This window comes from Orycteropus afer, unplaced genomic scaffold, assembly GCF_000298275.1.
Source record: "Orycteropus afer afer isolate SDZICR_OR568_19922 unplaced genomic scaffold, OryAfe1.0 scaffold00405, whole genome shotgun sequence".
Taxonomy (NCBI): Eukaryota; Metazoa; Chordata; class Mammalia; order Tubulidentata; family Orycteropodidae; genus Orycteropus; species Orycteropus afer.
The window spans coordinates 2758255-2773422 of record NW_006921992.1 but is presented as its reverse complement, the minus strand read 5'-3'; positions in this window follow the sequence as shown (position 1 = coordinate 2773422).

Sequence of the window (15168 nt, the reverse complement as noted above, 5' to 3'; positions counted from 1 at the left end):
TACAGATATAGGGGTTAAGATTTCAACACATTTTTTTTTTTTTTTTTTGGGAGTTGGGGAAGCACAATTCAGTCCATAACAGACACCACTGTTTAATCAAGGGACATTTAAGCTAAGCATCCAGAAAAATGTGTCAGGTGATAAGATGTCATTTGTTGCAAGGAAGACCAAACCAAACTAAACTCACTGCCATCAAGTCAATTCTGACTCATAGCAACCCCCTTTGGATTTCTGAGGTAGTAAATCATACGGAAGTAGATTTCCCAGTCTTCCTTCTGTGGAGTGGCTGATGGGTTTGAACCACCAACCTTTGGTGAGCAGTCAAATGCCTTAGGGACTATGCTGCCAGAGCTCCTTCTTCTGCAGGGCGGAAGCACTGGTTCATGGGAAAATGATGGCTAGGTGACTGGGAGGCAGGTCCCAGATCATGGTGGACCTGAGAAGCCAGGCTGGGGAATTTGCACTCGATCCTGAGGGCAATGAGAAGACACTAAGGAATTCAGCCCGGAGGTGGGACATAGCAATGGTTTGCATTTTTGAAAGGTCACTGTCAGCTGGGTGCAGAGAATCTAAGAGAGAGGGTGGGGCTGGAGGTTGGGGACGAGGAAAGAGGCAGTTTCAAAAGTCAGAAGAGAGAGGTGAGGAGGGCATGAACTAAGGTGGGGTGCGGGGTAGGGAGCCAAGAATGACTCAGAAATTTCTGAGGGTGGAAGGGAAGTGGGTACAGCACAGCGGTTCACAGAGTGTACCCTAGAAAGCTAGTTTCTAAGACTGTTGTGCCAAAAATGTTGTTGCCATCAAGTTAGCCTCGATTCATGGCCCCCACACACAATAGCACAAAACGCTCCCTGTGCCTGCATCGTCCCCATGGTCACATGCCGATGGAACTGTCGTGATCCCTAGGGTTTTCAGTGGCTGACTTTCTTCATTAGTAGATGGCCAAGCGTTCTACTAGTCCAGCTTAGTCTGGAGGCACCAATAAAACCTGTTCAGAATCAAAGCAACAGGCAAACCTCCACTGACAGACAGGTGTGTGATGTACATCGGTCAGGGTTCGAACTCAGGCCTTTGTCACGGAAGGCAAGGATTCTACCACGGCCCTCACATGGCAAAAAAAAAAAAAAAAAAAAAGCTAAATTAAATGGGATATGGTTCCCTTCTCCACACTACCCAAGAAATTCTAGAACTTTTTTTTTTTTTAATTCAGTAAATGTGTGAGAGCCTGTTGTATGCCCTTCACAGAGGATATAACCATGAATAAGGTAAGCACAGCCCCTTTCCAGGTGGGGAGATAACAGAGAAATGAACAAATAAATGACAAAGTTAATCAGAAATTTACACAATTGATATATGCTAGAGTAAGGTCCCTATGTGAGGCAAACTGTTTATGCTCAATTATTAAACTAAAGGTTGGCAGTTGATAGGGCAGTTGATAGTACCCAGTGGACTGGCAGAATAAAGTCCTGGCTATCTGTTTCTATTAAGTTTATAGCCAAGAAAACGCTGTGGAGTTCAGTTCTACTCTGTAACACAGGAGACCGCCATGAATTGGAATCAACTTCACAGCGACAGGTTTGGTTTTTTTTCTTTTTTTAGGGAGGAAATAAAGAGGACAATGAGGTCGTGAGAGATGGATAGGGCAGGACACTTTAAGAGTCATTAGGATAGGCCTCTCTGAGGAGGTGACATCTGAGTGGAGGCCTGAGCTAAGAAGAGATCCAGGCACAGGGAACAGCATGTGCAAAGGCCCTGGGAGTAGCAAGGCCTTGGCAAGCACAAGAACCAGCAAGGAGGCCACTGCGGTGGAGCAGATAGGGAGGGAAGGCTGGAGGGAGAAACCGACTGAGAGGGGCCTAGAGCAAGACCACAAATGTCATGGAGGCCTCGGTGGGGAATTTAGATTTCATCCCAGGTGCAGAGTGAGGCCATCGGAGCGTTTTGAGCAGGGTGAACTGTGGACTGTGGTTTGGAGCAGGGCAAGCAGGGAAGTAGGGATACCAGTGAGCAGTTGTTGTTGTTGTTGTTGTTGTTGTTGTTATGTGCCGTCAAGTCGGACCCGACTCATAGCGACTCCTCCTTGGGTTTCCGAGGTGGTATCACTACGGAAGTAGATTGCCCAACCTTCCTTCCGAGAAGTGGCTGGTGGGTAGAGTTTCTGTCATTTTTCACATGAACAAATGATATTCAAGTTGGCCTGGGTTCAAATCTGTGCTCTGCCAATGGCATTTTGAAAAATTTAACTTAATTTTAAAAAGCACAGGTAAGTGCACAAAATGTTCTAATCTCAAGTGTATGACTCAGTGAATTTTTAGTTATGTGTAACCTCCTCACAGCTCCATGTATAGAACATTCCCTCCCTCAAGAACAGGGTTTCTCAGCCAGGCACTATTGACATTTGGGGCTGGAGAATTCATTGTCTGAGGGGGAGCTGTCCTGTGCATTTTAGGGCGTTGAGTAGCATCCCTGTGCTACACTCATTGGATGCCGGCCGCAACTCCTCCTTGTTCTGTTGTGAGCACCAAAAGTGTCTCCAGACATAGCCAAGTGTCCCCTGGGGTAAAATGACCCCTGGGTAAGAATCACTGCCTTAGATCAAACCTGAGTTCAAACCCTGTTAGGTCCTAGCTGTGTGATTTAGGGCATGGCACCCAGCCTAGGTTTCCTCAAATGAGGAATGCAATGGAGCAGCTAATAGCAACTGCCTTACACAGTTGCTGTGAGGGTTAAGCTTGGTTTCAGTGTTGTGGTGATGAGTGGCCACTATGCCTGGCACGTAGTCAATCAGGTGCCATCTGTGGACTCTGACTCATGGTGGCCCCACGTGTGTCAGAATGGAACTGCACTCCATGGGGTGTTCAATGGCTGTGAACTTTTGGAAGTAGGTTGCCAGACCTTTCTTCCAAAGTGCCCCTGGGTGGATTCAAACCTGCAACCTTTCGGTTAGCACCAAGTGCGTCAACCATTTGCACCACCTGGAGATTCAGTAAACAGTAGCCATGGTTACTCATGAGGGGAGGCCTGGTGGCTCAATAGTTAAGTAGTTGAAACTTCTTAACTAACTGAAACGCTAGTGGTTCGAATCCACCAGCTGCTCCATAGGAGAAAAGACGTGGCGATCTGCCTCCATGAGGATTTCAGCCTAGGAAACCCTATGGGGCAGTTCTACTCTGTCATGTAGAGTTGCTATGAGTCAGCAACTCTGGTAGCGTAGTCAAGGCACTTGACTGCTAACCAGAAGGTTGGCGGTTCAAACCCATCAGCCACTCCTCAGAAGGAAGGTTGCACAATCTACTTCCATAGTGATACCACCTTGGAAACCCAAGGAGGGGTTGCTATGAGTTGGGTCCAACTTGACAGCACATAACAACAACAACATGAGTCAGGAGCAACTTGACAGTAGGCCCCACCACTACCAATATGATTACCCACAGTGAAACCAGACCATTAACCCCAGCACATTCCAGCATGAGGATGGGGTACCCCTGGAGCCCTGAGGCCCCACAGACTGATGGTGCTTGTCACTGTGTCCTGGAGAAAGAGGACTTTGAATTGCCTAAATGGCAAGAGCACTGGCTGGAGAGTCTAGCTGCCTCAGACCTGGCCCCAACTCTGTCATTGACCCCACAGGTGCTGGTGACATCTGTGGACCCAGTTTTCCCATCTGAGTTGGGGGAGTTGAACCCAATGAACTCCCAGAAGTTCCCCTGGCTTGGCCCCTTTTTCTCTGATTGCTTATCTTAAGGAAGGGTAGAGTACCTTGGTAGAACTGGGGTTGGGGGTTTGAGCCAAATTCTGACCGACTTCCCCTTCCTACCTTCTTTTCTGCTTGCCTCCAGCCTTTATAGCCACTGCGTCTTCTCAATTCCTTTTCTCCCCACCTCCCCTGGCCCAGCAGACTCCAGCAGGTCTTGGCACATGTGGTACTTCCTCCAGGAAGTCTTCCTTGATTCCCTCCCTGCTCTCAGCTGGGGTTTAGTGTCTCCCACCATCCTCTATGCGTCTCCTGTCCAGCTCCATCACTCTGTACTTGTTCATTTGTCCATCTTGGCCTCTAGCCTGGGAGCCCCCAAGGGCTGAGGCGGTCTTAGCACCAAGCAGCAGGCAGTTCAGGCTGCAGGACCAGAGCATAGCAGGAGCCCAGTGTGCATCTGTGTTGAGCGAGTAAATGGGAGTAGGGTGCGCTAGAGGAAAGTAAGTTAGCAGGGAAGACCCCAGGGGTTGCTGACAAGACTGGCCTGGCTACAGGTCCATGGGATGTGGCTCTGGGTAGAAAAGGCAGCAGAGATGTGATGCCCTGTGGGTGCTGGGCACTCTGAGTCTGAATCCACAGCCTGTTGTCTTCATGCTGTACACTGGCCTTGGAAACAGGTGATGATAAACTCACTTCTTAGGAGTTTCAAGCTCAGGGGGTGGGGCAGGAGGGAGGAAAGATGAGGGTCTCCTGAAAGGCTCACAGTACTTAAGGAGGATCTCACTGGCAACCTGTGCTGGATAGACCGGCAGGCAGTTTTTGGGGGATGGTGTAATCACCCAGGCCTGGGATGATAAACAGTGGGTGGAAGTGTTAGGGTTGACAAGGAGGAAGCAGGACCCCAGGAACATTCCCTGTACCACACTTGCCCCCCACACCTCTCTGCTGCCGGTGGGAGCAGCTGAAGGGTTTAGCTGGGGACTGAGTGACTGTCCCCTATAGACAGGGGAGGTCTGAAACGGCCTTGGGGTCTCCCCAAGGATAGAACAAACCTAGCCCTCAGCTCCCCTGGCTGCCAGGGAGTTTCCACATGGGAATGCAGCCTCCCCTCAACTCCCATACATTCCAGAACCCTCCAGAGCCAGCCACGGGGTGCCGCTGCCACCCTGCCTCCCCCAGGAGGCTCCACCCAGCTCCAGTCTGGCAGCCCCTGAGCAGGAGGGTGTCGGGCAGAAGCGGAGGGCTTCTAGGTACAGGACTGGCCAATGCCCGGACCCTGCCCGGTCCCTTTCAGCCAGACCCCAGGGGTCCCTTGGCTTGGCAACAGCCTTAGGAATCAGGCTTCAACTGGGTTGGGCCCCCTCCAGCCCCTCGTCATGGGGTGTCAGTCTGCAGGGGTTAGTCATCACTGTGGCTGTCACAATGGGGACTGAATAATGCTGGCTGACCTTTGCCAGCCACGGCACCCTCTGCTCCCCCCTAGGGCAAGCCCTGCCCCTCTCAACAGGCTCAGCAAGGTGTGTCCTCACCGCCCTCCCCAGAGCCAGGGCCAAGCCAGGCTGGGCTCAGTCGTGGGGACTCTCTCAGGGGGCGAGGCTCAGGGGACTTGGGCCAGCTCTGAGCTTGCCAGGCAAGAGGATGGTCCAGGAGCACCCTGTATCCCAGGGGCACTGGCGTGGGCACCTGCTGGCTCTGGCCATGAGCCTCCTTCTCACCTGTCAGCCAGGTAAGCAGGGCTGGGCCGGGGACAGCAGACAAGGTGGACAGATTCCCTGGAGGAGGGTGGCAGACATATAGGTGTCTCAGGCTTCCCAAGCCCCCACCAGGGGCAACAAAGGAGGTCTTCTTGTGCTTTTTGACAAACACCTGCTTCACCTGATGAGGCTGGTTCTCCAGAGTGACTTGGGGGACTCACACAGAGCCACGTATGATTTTAATATTTGCCAGGATCAATGCAGAGACACCCGCGCATTTTTGCATCTGCCAGCTCACTGCTGCACCCCTTCACTAAACCAAGGACAAAACCCGTTGCCATTGGGTCAATTCTGACTCACAGTGACCCTATAGGACAAAGTAGAATTGTCCCATAGGGTTTCCAAGGTTGTAAATCTTTACAGAAGCAAACTGCCTCATCTTTTCCCCGTGGAGTAGCTGGTGGGTTCAAACCACTGACCTTCTGGTTAGCAGCCGAGAGCTTAACCACTGTACCACCAGGGATCTTGTAACCCATTCACTCAGGGTTTTTTACTGACACCTGTGTACCCAGCATCTGTGCCCAGGTCTTGGAGGGAAATGAGTAGGGAACGGCCTGGGACTTTCCAGAGCCTGCAGCCAGTGGGCAAGGCTATGACCTGTCACTCAGGGTGCCAGGCAGAGAGGGGCTTCACTGTCTTCAAGGTGCTGAAGAGGGAGGGGGGTTATATCAACTGTAGGGTGGCGTGAGACTGGGCTGGGATTTCTGTAGCCGAGATGGAGAAGAGAGGGTGAGGGAAGTGTGTGTGTGGGGGGTGGTAAGGGCCAGGAGGCAGGAACGGCCAGGTGTGTTTGGGGTCTTAGTGTGACGTGAGTGCACGCGTGATGGGGAGATGCTGAGGGCCGGCACAGAAGCAGCAGGGCAGGCTGAGAAGGTTAGGAAGGTCTGTTTCTGAGCCCAAAGCGGGGTGTCTGCAGGCATGTTGGTCATTTTAGGGGTCAGCTTGGGCCTTACTACCTAGGGAAAGCCCACTGATGACAGAGGAGGGCTGGGACCAGCTTGGGGTGTGTGTGGGCAGGGGGCCAGGCTCTTCTCTCTGTGGAGAGAAGATCTAAGATCTCCCATGTTTGTCCCAGGGCTGCCCCAACACCCAACTGTTTCCAACCAGCCGCTTACTTTGGTAGGAAGTTGGAGTTTTCTAACCAAACTCCTCTGGTGACTAAGACAATTCAAGGCCCCAAAAAAGGAGCCCCCAGCATGTCCAGGCGCTGGACATCTATTCCTTTGTTCCTCCTCCAAAGAGGGACTGTCCTCACGAGGGGGCCTAGAGGAGTAGGGTGGCCCCATCCTGTGTCTCTGCCTGAGAGCGGATGGGGATCTGTGAGCTGCCTGGCTGCCACCTTGGCCCCGCCCCCACCCAGAGCACAGCACCCCTCCTCTGCCCTGAGTCATGGAGACCCAGCTCTAGGCCCAGCAAGAGCTTTGTGGCGGACACCATTGTGAGGCATCCACACAATGGCCTGAATGGTGGGCGGGGATCCCACCACCCCCATGGGGCGTGTCCCCAAAGCACATTGCCACAGCAGAGGCTGTTTAACTGCTTCTGTCCCTCAGGCTCACTCAGGAGCTGATGCTAGGGGCTATTCCCCCACTGCCACGGCAGCCCCCTAGCCAGGGAGGACTGGCCACCTGGCCTGTAGGCTGACAACCCTGGTCATTCCCACAGGACATAGGCCCACCCCTCAGGCCACACCCTCCCTCTCCACGGAATTCTCCTGGAACAAATCCAGACTGCCTCCAGGGCTTTTGACGTCAGAGACAAAAAAGAGTCCCTTAATCCCTTGGCCAAAAGGGACAGAAGTCTGAGTCTACCTATAACAAGTTGTGTGTCGTTGGAACAGACAGTTAAACTCTCTGTTTCCATTTTCCTAAAGAGCAATTTAGAAAACTGCAGAGCTGGGGAAAATCTCTCCCCACTGCCCACTCTCTCTACTCTGAACCATGTCCATCTTCCACACCCCATCCTATGTCATTTCCCTCCCTGCTCATATGGCCGAGACACTCTGAGATCCCAAAGGACCTCCCCAACCAAAAGAAACCCATTGCCATCAAGTGGATTCTGACTCACAGCAATCCTATAAGACAGAGTAGAACTGCTCTCAGGGCTGTAAATATTTACAGAAACAGACAACCGCATCTTTTTTTGCACCAGGCAGCTGGTAGGTTCAAACTGCCGACCTTTTTGTTAGTAGCCAAATGCTTTAACCACTATGCCACCAGAGCCCCTTTCAAAGGACCTCAGGAACCATCATTTGTATTGTCCATCTCTCTGTACTGGGGCATTACCTGTGTTATCATGACTGAGCTTGCACAGATAGGAACTGGGTACCCGTTGTTCCCATTTTACAGAAGATCAAACTGAGGCTTACACAGCAAGGATTCAACCTGTTGCTGGACGAGTCCTAGGCCTCTGCCTTTACACTGTGCCTGGGAAGAGGGCTGATGAGAATTTTGTCTTTCCTGGAAGTCCCTGGGCACAACAGGCCCCCTTCTCCATGTCCCCAGGAGATAAGCTTTCTCCCAGGGGCACTCCCAGCAGGGGCTCCCTGAGCACTGTGAAAGTGCAGGGCAACCGAGGTGCCTACGTGCTTTGCTGAGCTCCCTCCTGGGTCCCTGCCATTGAGCCAACCCTGGGCCTGGCCAGAGGGCTCCATCATCCCGGGAAGGGGCTTAACATGGGGGCCTTGGTGGGAATAGATGGGATGGGGGGGGGGGCAGGGAACGGTGCTTGGAACTGTGAGGAAGCCCTACGTCTAACCTGCCTTAGCCAAAATTTCAGTTTATCTCTTCTCTCACTCTGGGCAGAATATCCTCATTTTCTTCAAACAGGAAGGAGAAGCTTTAGCTGCCTCCTGTGGGGCGGGCAGGGCTAAGGGAGAGCCATTGGTGCTGGAAGGTCAAAGTCGCACAGCAGTCCCGCTGGATAACCACATCCAGGTGGGGGCAGTGACCTCTGATCACGGCATCTGATGTCTCAGCCCCTCCTTAGGTGGGGGAGGGGAGGCTCATATTTCCACCGCTGTCCTGGGACGGGTGGCCCCTTCCTCCCCCCCTGCCCGGGATGGGAGGTCCAGGGGGCTGCCCAGGCTGGTCTGGCTACATACCTATGTGGAGCTGGGCCTCACAACTGTCAAGGGAGTGTCAGTGCAGTGGGGCAGGCTGCTGGCCATCCCCACCCTCTCTAGCTCTCTTGTCCCACCCTGCACAGTCTCCTCTGCCTCCATTTACCCATCCGACTCAGCCCTCATGGGGTTCTGTCTGGGACAGCTGTCCTCTGTGTGTCTCACTTTGCACCCCTCAACACACAGCCATCATCTGACTCCTGCCGGCACCGCAATTAATTCAGATTCTGGCCTGACCCCTCTAAATGACTCCAACCCCTGACCCTCAGTGACTCTGATCCCAGATTTACCCACACCCCAATTAATAACTGGAGTGCCTGCATGGCACAGCTGTTAAGCACTTAGCTACTGACCAAAGGTTGGTGGTTCGAATCCACTGAGATACGCCTCAGATGAAAAGTCTGGCAATCCATTTCCAAAAACTCAGCCATTAGAACAAGTAGAGAATAGTTCTACTCTGTCATTGTGGGGTCACTAGGGTCGGCATCAACCTGAGGACAACTGCTTTTGGGAATAATTACACAAAAATAATCGATGTGCTAAAATCAGTCATGACAGTACTAACAATAGCTAACAGAGAATGTTATAATGTGCCAGGCACTATTCTAAGCTCTTTACATATATTAATCCATTTAGTCTTCACAGCAACCTGATGGGGTACATACTATTATTGTTTGCATTTTACAGGTAATTCCCTAACATAACCAACCAAGGTTCCTCATGATGGACTAGGTCACTTGTCTAAGGTCCCATAGCTGATGTGTGGTAGAGCCAGGCTGTGCAAGTCCCCAGCGACTGTGATCCCAGCTCCCCTGTGATCTCACATCCCCGCCCCAAGGAGCCCAGGTGATGCTAAAGGAAGGGAAGAGATGGGATAGGGAAGGCAGAGATGCGTGTCAGAGGAGGAGCTGAAGCCCAAATGAGAATGGCGTCTGGCCGACTCTTTGGAAATATAAGATGTACTTTGTGGTACAATGTGGTTGGTAAAGTAGGAAAAAAAAAATTTACTGCCATTGAGTCCAGTTGACTCATGGCAACCCCTCCTTGGGTTTCCCAGGTGGTATCACTAGGGAAATAGATTGCCCAGTCTTTCTTCCAAGAAGTAGCTGGTGGGTTTGAACCACCAGCCTTCTGGTTAGCAGTCAAATGCCTTAGGCACTAGGCCACTAGCAAAAAATGAGGGAAAGCCTGCAGGAGAGGGATGCAAACAATGACCACAACAATGGACTGAAGCATACCGATGATCAGGAAGGTGGCGCAGGGCCGAGGCAACGTTTCCTTCTGTGGTGCATAAGGTCACCACGAGCTAGACCCACCTCAACAGTAACTACCAACACGCAGTGCAGCACATGTGGGATGATGGGACCAGCTATGCTTAGGTGTGCAAATAACTCCACATCATAAAATAACTCCACTCCTGCTTCTTTCGGTGCAGGCTGATGTCTTTTATTGCCTTCTATTCTCTTCTTTTAATTACTGATTTATTTTTGGATACTGGTTGCAACCCACTAAATTGATTCCCTACATAGTTTCTCCATGGTGACAGCCCCAGAAGCTGGAGCTTGGTTGCAGTCATCTAATCCCTCTCCAGACGAGGTTCTCAACCAAAATGCCTGTACGTTTAGGGCTGGATAACCTCTGGTGTAGGGTCCTGCTCTGTGTATGCACTGGAAGATGATGGTGAGCAGCATCTCTGGCCTCTGCCCACTAGATGGCAGTAGTATTCCCCTCTACCCGCACTCAGAAACCAAACCAATTGCCCTTGAGTGGATTCTAACTTACGAGGACCCCATGTGTTTCAGAGTAAAACTGCACTCCACAACATCTCCTCGGTCAGGAGTTCCTAAGTGCTCAACTACCAGCTGAAAGGTTGGAGGTTCAAATCTGCCCAGAAGAGCCTTGCAAGAAAGGCCTGGTGTAGTGTAGTAAATTACATGATATGGCTTTTCTAGTCATACTATTTATAACTCCCACTTGGCCATGAATAACTGAGTAGCTGCTTGTTCAAGTCCTCCACCTGGAGCAACACAAAGCAATCTTCTGGGAAGTTCACTCTCTCTCAGGTGTACAGAATTCTCATGGTGGGCTTGGTTAGTGTGGCCACTCTCAGTTTCCTCATTGCTCATCCTCATTTGAGCAACAAGGAAACAGGTTCAGAAAGATTAATTAAATTGCCCAAGGTCACCCAGCCAGCAAGTGACTGAGTCAAGATTTGAACCCAGGACTTATTCACTCCCATGTCCCATCATAGTGCCTTTGCACAGGCTGTTCCTTCTAATAGGGATGTCATGTTCTTATAACTCCTGCTTATCCTGGGCCTATCACTTACCAGATGTGTGACCGTGAACAAGTTCCTTCACCTCTCTATGTCTCAGTTTCCTCACCTGTAACATGCTGGTGATAATAGTAACTACCTTAGAGAGTGATTGGGAGGAAGAAATTAATCTGTATAAATAGTTCCTGGCACATAGTAAATGTTCAGTCAGTGTTACGTTTTATTATTGTTGTTGTTGTTACTCATCTACAACTACTGTCAGGAAACAAACAAATGAGCCTTATAAGAAATACAGCCAGAATGCTCCTTGGAAGAGAGGATGGTGAGACTTCACTTACTTTGGAGATACCATCAGGAAAGACCAATCACTATAAAAGGACATCATGTTTGGTGAAGTACTCACAGTACCTGAAATGGAGGTGCCTATGTCCCCACATGCACACTCAGCACCTAGAAGAGAGATCAGCATGGATGGCATCTCAGTCCCCACTCAGGGCTTCCTCATGATGGACAAGGAACTCATAAGTTCAACTCATGTTTCTTCATTCCTCTCATCGGGGAAACCCAGAAACACCAACAGTCTCTTGGCAACAGACTCATCAGACGCCACCAGCAAATTTAAAAGTTCTAACCTCCCCAGGACACCTGGTCCCAATGTTACAACATCAATGCCATGGACAAGCCTAGGCAGAGCCAAAGAAGGCACTGAATTCCAGAACACAAGAAGAGCAGATGTAACTCTTAACATTGAGGAGGACTCACATCCATCTATTTATCCATACTACAGGGGTGGATCCTGGGTTCACCATCCCAAAGATCAGCCCCCCCAAAGGAATTTCTCATAGAAAAATATCTAGACACATTCACCAATCAGGCTACTACTGACCCAGCTACTGATCAGTTTAGTGCTCCCATTGAGATCTCAAAGACAAGAAGCAACAGCACAAGAAACACCTAGGACACAACACACTTGCCCACAGAAATCACAGCTTCATCTGAGACCTCCACACATTTGACTCTGACCATGAAAACTGTCCCAATATCCATATCTCCAGCAGAGAGACCAGGGTGGCTGTTGGCTCAAGTACTCCAAACCAAACCAAACCAAACACACTGCCGTTGAGTCAGACCCGACTCATAGTGACCTCTCCTTGGGTTTCCGAGGCAGTATCACTATGGAAGTAGATTGCCCAACCTTCTTTCTGAGGAGTGGCTGGTAGGTTTGAACCATCAGCCTTCTGTTTAGCAGTCAAATGCTTTAGTCACTATGCCACCAGAGTGCTCCAGGAAGGAAAAAATCCATCATTTAGCCTGGCTTCTTCTACCATCTTTGAAACATCATCTAGTGGGACTCCAGATCCCAGGAAGTAAACCAGCCTGGGACTGACTCTGTCAAACACTGGATGTACCTTCTCTGCTGAACACAACTCTGTTGGAGTCATCAAGATAAGCACTAGTGTTCCTCTGTTGACATCTGCTTCACCTCGTGGTAATAAAGTCTCTGGGACCAACACATTCTCAATCCAGAGAGTCATCTCCTCCATGACTTCAGGGACCCCTGAAATCCTAGCCAGGTCAGAACCCAGCTCAACTGTTTCTTTTTCCATGATACTAAGTAATGCAGATAGGGAAATCTACTTCCGTAGTGATACTGCCTCAGAAACCCAAGAAGGGGTCGATATGAGTCAGGTCCGATTCGACGGCACATAACAACAACAACAGCAACAAGTAATGCAGAAAAGAGTACTGAGATAGTCAGAATTACAGCTCTTCCTTTGGGGCCTCCATCTCCATTGGAAGATGGGACAACAGAGAGTATACTCACCCTCAGTGTCTCCTCTGGTACCACCGACTCATCCAGCATCCCACAGCCAGTCACTTGAGCCCAGAAAAGCAGAGGCCAATCATCTCTGGAGAAATGAGTGGTGGCTCCACACACTCATCTGGAGTCAAAGAATTTTCTTCTCTCCCTGTGACCAACCTTTTGTTTAGTGACTGAATGCTTAGCTGTTTACACCACCTAAACAGCCATAAGTCAGTGTCAACTCCACAGTAACTCAAGCACAGACCTAGACAGATCCATGAATCCCACTAAGAATCATACGGCCATCTTCACCATTTCTGATGCCTTTCCCTTTAAGGATGTCCCCAACACAGGGTTCTTATCACTAGAAAAGTAATCCTTGTGCCTGAATCAGTGATCTTCTTTCACCAGAACTCAAGATGGCCTAAGCAGTGGGGATCAACATGGCAGTGATTCTGACCCCTCCTCTATCACAGGGGGAGCTCTGGTAGCATAGTGCCTAAGGCATTTGACTGCTAACCAGAAGGCTGGTGGTTCAAACCCACCAGACACTCCTCAGAAGGAAGGTTGGGCAATCTACTTCCGTAGTGATTCCATCTCAGAAACCCAAGAGAGGTCGCTATGAGTCGAGTCCGACTCGATGGCACTTAACAACAACATCTATCACAGAACCTCACTTTCCTCATGTTCAGTGCTAAGGAAATGACAAGTTTGGTTTCCTCATGGGCCAGTCCATTCTCTATGGAAGACATCAGCTTTTCAGTACCAATGAGTTCCACATTGAATGCCTCCCTCCCCACATCTACTAGTACCTAAAGTATATCAGAGCCTAGAAGCCTGGATCTTCTTCTTACAAACTCAACTCTAACTCTATTTTCAGATTTCACAACATATTTGTCCCCAAATTACACCGTTCTCACCAGAATCATCTCCTCTAGGGGCTTCTTTTAGGCCACTTCTATAAAAGGAGAGAGTGGTAGGACAGGAACACCATCTTTTCTAGTCATTATTTCTGAATACTTGACACATCCAATCTGGACTTTTCACTCTTTTCTTGACACAGCTACAGTGACAAGTAGCAGCACACACTCATAGAAAAGAACATACAGCCTTAGCTCCTGCCTACTCGATGTTGTTTTTGCATTGTTAGTTGCCAGAGTCAATTCTGACTCATGGTGACTCTGTGGTTGCAGAGTAGAATTGCTCCATAGAGTTTTCAGGGAACTCTGGTGGCATAGTGCCTAAGGCATTTGACTGCTAACCAGAAGGTGGCGGTTCAAGCCCACCAGCCACTCCTCAGCAGGAAGATTGGACAATCTACTTCTGTAGTGATACCACCTTGGAAATCCAAGGAGGGGTCGCTATGAGTTGGATCCTACTCCATGGCAGTGAGTTAGTTTTTATAGAGTTTTCAATGCTTTTAGAAGCAGATTTCCTGCCCTGTTTTCTGAGGCACCTCAGAGTGGGTTTGAACCACCAACCCTTTGGCTAGTAGTTTAGCCATTTGCATCGTGCAAGGACTCACATGCCAGCATGAAATAATGACTAGTTTGCTTCTAACTTGCATGTATTTAGGACTGTAGGTTTCATGGGGAAATCTGAAGGATAGGTAAATACTTCTATCCCAGTTTCTTTTGTCCACCATTTGTTCCCTAATTTTGTACGCTTTATTTTCAGTGTTTTCTATAATCTCCCTGAACAACTTCTGTCTGATTCAATCTTTGATTTCTTGTTGCCAGGAGCTCCACCTGTCCCTTCCAATGTGCAGTCCTACAGAATGAGATAGCTACAAAGGACTTTATTCAGGGTGTGTGTGTGTGTGGGGGGACAATACACATTTCCAATACTTACTCCCTAATCCATTAGCTCTTCATTGTTGAGTACATTTGTGGATTCTGTTGATGGTGAAACTAAAGAAATAAAAGGTACAATTCCTTCTCTTTAATAATTAACTTGTCCATGCCTGTTGTGGCCAAATTCTTGTGAACATTGGAGTTCAAGTCACCCAAAATGTGTTCTCTATTGTCTCATCTTTGAGTAATCCTTCCTTGTAAATAATAGTCTTTGTTGACAAAGTGTGTGCCTATTGGTTTTCCCCATTAACCTTCCTCCTAAATTGATTAGTAACCATCCCCTCCATCTCTGTCCTCTACAAGCACTGATGGGATTGCAGAATCCACCAACTTTTCCACATATGATAGTTTCAAAAGGCTGAAAAGGGACCTTTCAACACTTATGCCTATTGTTGATTCTACAGGTATAATGGCATTTCATCTCCCTGCTACCAAAATTTGTCTCTGAAGGGGCCTTGTTTTCTATTCTCTGATGAGTTGCCATTTTGCTAGAAACAGTCTGAAAAGTTGGTGCCATCTTTTTTTCTCCATCCTGTTTCTTTGATATGAAACTTAAGTATTTTCAAGAACACAAGACACCACTCTTTTTAGGTGATTTTCATTAGGAAGAGGTTCTTAGTGAAAGACTGTCTGATTCAAAATGGCCAATACTAGTCCATTTCCACTCACT